This window comes from Nycticebus coucang, chromosome 9 (genome assembly GCF_027406575.1).
Source record: "Nycticebus coucang isolate mNycCou1 chromosome 9, mNycCou1.pri, whole genome shotgun sequence".
Taxonomy (NCBI): domain Eukaryota; kingdom Metazoa; phylum Chordata; class Mammalia; order Primates; family Lorisidae; genus Nycticebus; species Nycticebus coucang.
In genome coordinates this window covers 116,982,289-116,987,829 of record NC_069788.1, presented here as the reverse complement: position 1 = coordinate 116,987,829, position 5,541 = coordinate 116,982,289, and the positions used below count along the sequence as shown (strand labels likewise).

General features: G+C 45.1%; 1 pseudogene; it reads left to right on the top strand.

Moving 5' to 3' along the window:
- Positions 1-2,974: 2,974 nt before the first annotated feature.
- On the top strand, positions 2,975-3,614 carry LOC128593631 (GTP-binding nuclear protein Ran-like; annotated as a pseudogene).
- Positions 3,615-5,541: the final 1,927 nt, after the last annotated feature.

Here is a 5,541-nt window from a genome sequence, read left to right as displayed (position 1 = left end):
ACTGTACTTTTTAGCCGGGCGTTGTGGCGGGCGCCTGTAGTCCCAGCTACTCAGGAGGCTGAGGCAGGAGAATCGCTTGGGCCCAGAAGTTGGAGGTTGCTGTGAGCTGTGTGATGCCACAGCACTCTACCGAGGGCCATAAAGTGAGACTCTGTCTCTACAAAAAAAAAAAAAAAAAAAAGAGAAAAATACTGTATTTTGATGGTCATATAGTATTCCAACTAATTCTCTGTCATCAGCCATTTAGATTGTTTCTAATTTTTATAAGCAGTATAACAATGACTATTTCTGAAATGCATTTTCTTTTTTTTTGAGACAGAGACTCACTTTGTCACCATCAGAAGAGTGTCCTGATGTCACAGTTCACAGCAACCTCAAACTCTTGGGCGCAAGTGATTCTCTTGCCTCAGCCTCCCAAGTAGCTGGGACTACAGGCGCCCGCCTCAGCGCCCGGCTATTTTTAGAGATGGGATCTTGGTCCTGCTGAGGGTGGTCTCGAACCTGTGAGCTTAGGCAATCCACCCACTTCAGCCTCCCAGAGTGCTAGGATTACAGGTGTGGGCTACCTTGCCCAGCCTGAAATGCATTTTCTTAGGACTAATTCCCAGAAATAGAATTTCTGTGTTAAAGAGTACATAAAATTCTGAGGTGTTTTTTGTTTTGTTTTGTTTTTTTGAGACAGAGCCTCAAGCTGTTGCCCTGGGTAGAGTGCCATGGCATCACAGCTCACAGCAACCACCAACTCCTGGGCTCAAGCGATTCTCCTGCCTCCACCTCCCAAGTAGCTGGGACTACAGGCACCTGCTACAACACATGGCTATTTTTTTTGGTTGCAGCTGTCGTTGTTGTTTGGCGGGCCCGGGCTGGATTTGAACCTGCCAGCGCAGGTGTATGTGGTGTATGTGGCTGGCGCCTTAGCCGCTTGAGCCACAGGCACCAAGCCTTTTTTTTTCTTTTTAGAGACAGAGTCTTGCTTTGTTGCCCTCAGTAGAGTGCGATGATGTCACAGCTCACAGCAACCTCAAACTCTTGGTCTAAAGATTCTCTTGCTTCAGCCTCCCGAGTAGCTGGGACTACTACTGTGAGACTACTGTGCTAGCCACAATGCCTGGCTATTTTAGTGATGAGGTCTTGCTCTTGCTCAGGCAAATTTAATAAATTATTAAATTAAACCTGTGAGCTCAGGCAATCCATCCACTTCGGCCTCCCAGAGTTCTAGGATTGTAGGCATGAGCTGCTGCACCCGGCCTAATTCTGAGTTTTTTTTTTTTGTAGAGACAGAGTCTTACTTTATCGCCCTCAGTAGAGTGCCATGGCATCACACAACTCACAGCAACCTCCAACTCCTGGGCTTAAGCGATTCTCTTTCCTCAGCCTCCCGAGCAGCTGGGACTACAGGTGCCCGCCACAACGCCCGGCTATTTTTTGGTTGCAGTTCAGCCGGGGCCGGGTTTGAACCCGCCACCCTCGGTATATGGGGCCGGCGCCCTACTCACTGAGCCACAGGCGCCGCCCAATTCTGAGGTTTTTTTAATGTAGCTATTTTAAACAGTACACTTATTACTTTTCTTTTTTTTTTTTGAGACAGAGTCTCAAACTGTCTCCCTGGGTAGAGTGCTATGGCATCACAGCTCACAGCAACCTCAAACTCTTGGGCTAAAGCGATTCTCTTGCCTCAGCCTCCCAAGTACTTGAGACTACAGGTGCCTGCCACAACGCCTGGCTATTTTTTGGTTGCAGTTGTCATTGTTGCTTAGCAGGCCTAGGCTGGGTTCAAAGCCGACACCCTAAGTATATGTGGCCATTACCCTGCTGATTGAGCTATGGGCGCCGCCAACAGTACGCTTATTAGTTTGAAGGGCATTAACTACTGTGGTCTCCTACCTTATTCTTCTGTCTCTTCACGTATATTTTTACTGAGTGTTGTGATACTGAATTAGAAACTATTCTGGCTCGGTGCCTGTGGCTCAAGCAGCTAAGGTGCCAGCCACATACACCTGAGCTGGCGGGTTCGAATCCAGAATGATGGCTGCAACCAAAAAATAGCCGGGTGTTGTGGCAGGCACCTGTAGTCCCAGCTACTTGGGAGGCAGAGGCAGAAGACTCGCTTGAGCCCAGGAGTTGGAGGTTGCTGTGAGCTGTGATGCCATAGCACTCTATCCAGGGCAACAGCTTGAGGCTCTGTCTCAAATAAATAAATAAATATAAAAATTAAATTAAATTTAGAAAAAAGAAAAGAAACTATTCACAAAGCTGGCATTCAAATCGGAGTTCCTGACTTTGAAGGAGGTTATTATTTTATTTTATATATTTGTTTTTGAGCCAGTGTCTCTGTTGCCCAGACTGAAGCACACTGGCAATTCATAGGTGGGATCATAGCATACTACAGCCTCAAGAAAGCCTCCCATCTCAGCCTCCCAGGTAACTGGGACTACAGGTGTGCACCAGCTCCCAGCAAGGAGCTCGTAAAGAAAACTTTGACTTTTTTTTTTTGGTGTTTTTTTTGGCCGGGGCTGGGTTTGAACCCACCACCTACGGCATATGGGACCAGTGCCCTACTCCTTGAGCCACAGGCCCCGCCCAGAAAACTTTGATCTGAACAAATAGAAACAAATCAAATAGAAAAAAATGATCAATTCACTAAATTATTTAACAACAGAAATTAAAGGAGAAATATTTTCCTCCATTAAGTAGTTAACTAATTACTTGACTTTTTTTTTTTTTTTTTTGTAGAGACAGAGTCTCACTGTACTGCCCTCGGGTAGAGTGCCGTGGCGTCACACAGCTCACAGCAACCTCCAACTCCTGGGCTTAAGCGATTCTCTTGCCTCAGCCTCCCGAGCAGCTGGGACTACAGGTGCCTGCCACAACGCCCGGCTATTAATTACTTAATAATTTATTAAATTTGCCACATACTGCCATCTTCCCAGTCTCTTTTGGATGGGCACTGAGATGCTCCTGGAAGGACACCACAATGGTTGCCCAGGGAGAGCCCCAAGTCTAGTTCAAGCTCATTTTGGTTGGTGATGGGGGACTGGGAAAACTGTGTTCATGAAACATCACTTGACTGATGAATTTGAGAAGTATGTAGCCACCTTAGGCATTGAGGTCCATCCCCTTGTGTTCCGTACCAACAGAGGACCCATCAAGTTCAACGTATGGGATACAGCTGGCCAGGAGAAATTTGGTGGACTGAGAGATGGCTATTATATCCAAGCCCAGTGTATTTGATGTAACATCAAGAGTTACTTACAAGAACATGCCTAATTGACATAGAGATCTGGTACGAGTATGTGAAAACATCCCTTTGGTGTTGTGTAGAAACGAAGTGGATATTAAGGACAGGAAAGTGAAGGCAAAATCTATTGTCTTTCACCGAAAGAAGAATCTTTAGTACTACGTACGACATTTCTGCCAAAAGTAACTACGACCTTAAAAAGCCTTTCCTCTGGCTTGCTAGAAAGCTCATTGGAGACCCTAACTTGGCGTTCGTTGTCATGCCTGCTCTTGCCCCGCCAGAGGTGGTAGCTGCCCCAGCTTTGGCAGCACAATATGAACATGACTGAGAGGTCGCTCAGACAACTGCTCTCCTGGATGAGGACGATGGCCTGTGAGGATGAAGCTGGACCTCAGCGTCCTGTGATGTCAGCGGTGCAGCCTGTGTGCCACTTTATTATCTAGCTAAGCGGAACATGTGCTTCATCTGGGATGCTGAAGGAGACGAATGGACTTTGGAGCGAATGTGGCAGTTTAAAAAAATACCTTCGTTGTTTGGACCTGCATATTTAGCTGTTTGGAACGCAGTCGATTCCCTCTTGAGTTTCAAATACAACACTGCTACAGTCACATCACAATATCTAGTGGTGAAATCTTGTTTGTCATTGTCATTCCCATTCTTTTTTTTTGAGAATCAGAATAAGTTGTATTTCAAATATCTAAAAAAATAATAAATTTGCCACATTAGCATTAATACCTCCTGTGTGCGTTTTATGGCACATACTGATAACTGGTTACCTAGTAGTCCATTCTAACTCCTTCTCCATTTTCTGCTTCCTCCTACAGAAAGGGAAAAAGTAAAAAATTCACTTTCCCAGACTCTGTTGCAGCTAAAGGTGATATGTCTTTGCTGAATGAGAACTAAGAAGATACTCGTTGCAAGGATTCTAGAAAAGTTTCTAGAAAGATTTTTACTTGTCTGAAAGAAAGGAGAGAATTGGCAAAACAAGCTCTCTTACCACCTTGTACCTGTGCCCTCTCCTAACCCTCGAGTCTCATCACGTGAGTGCAGGAGCTATGGGAACCATCTGTGACCACAAGGCAACAAGCCTAAGGATAAAAAAGTCCTGATAATGGGAAGGCCTCCCTTCTAGCCTGGGGCTACTGAATCCACCTGGAACTACTCTGTAATCTAATTCCCAGATAAATATTTTTGTGGTTTAACTTAGTGGCTCTCAAAGTTGGTGGTTAAGTTAGCATATTAGAATCATGGGGAGTGGGGGGGGGGGGGGGTGGAAGGGACTTTTAAATTCTTGAAACCTGGGACATAGCCCATACCAGTAAAATTGGTATTTCTGGGAGAATTAGGGGGCTAGTACCTAGGCACCAGGACTTTTTAAAATTCCTAAGTGATTCTAAAATGAAGCAAGTTTGGAAACAAGTGGCTTAAGCTAATGCTGTTCTAATTATTGTGTATACAAGTCACATAGGACTTAGTTAAAATACATGCTCTATTTATGGCCATTTGGATATCTTCTTTTGAAAAATTATCTGTTCAAGTGTTATTGCTTTTTTAATTGAGTTGTCTTTTGTTATTGATTTAAAAGGGTTCTTTATATATTCTAGTTAGTAATCCTTTTATGGAAATATGTATTGTGAATATCATCCCCCAATCTGTGGATTGCCATTTGCTTTTAAAAAAAATTTTTTTTTTAAGATATGCTTTTTTGTGCCTTTTTTTTTTTTTAGTAGAGACAGAGTCTCACTTTATGGCCCTCGGTAGAGTGCCATGGCATCACACAGCTCACAGCAACCTCCAACTCATGGGCTTAAGCGACTCTCTTGCCTCAGCCTCCCGAGTAGCTGGGACTACAGGCGCCCGCCACAACGCCCGGCTATTTTTTGGTTGCAGTTTGGCCGGGGCCGGGTTTAGAACCTGCCACCCTCGGTATATGGGGCCGGCGCCTTGCCGACTGAGCCACAGGTGCCGCCCTTTTTTGTGCTTTTTGTGTTCTGTTTAAAGAATCTTTTTTCATCGTAGGTTCATGAAAATATTTTCCTCCCTTTTCTTCTTTTTTATTTATTTATTTTTTTTGTAGAGACAGAGTCTCACTTTATGGCCCTCAGTAGAGTGCCATGGCCTCACACAGCTCACAGCAACCTCCAACTCCTGGGCTTAAGCGATTCTCTTGCTTCAGCCTCCTGAGTAGCTGGGACTACAGGCGCCCACCACAACGCCTGGCTATTTTTTGGTTGCAGTTTGTCCGGGGCCGGGTTTAGAACCCGCCACCCTCAGGTATATGGGGCCGGCGCCTTACCGACTGA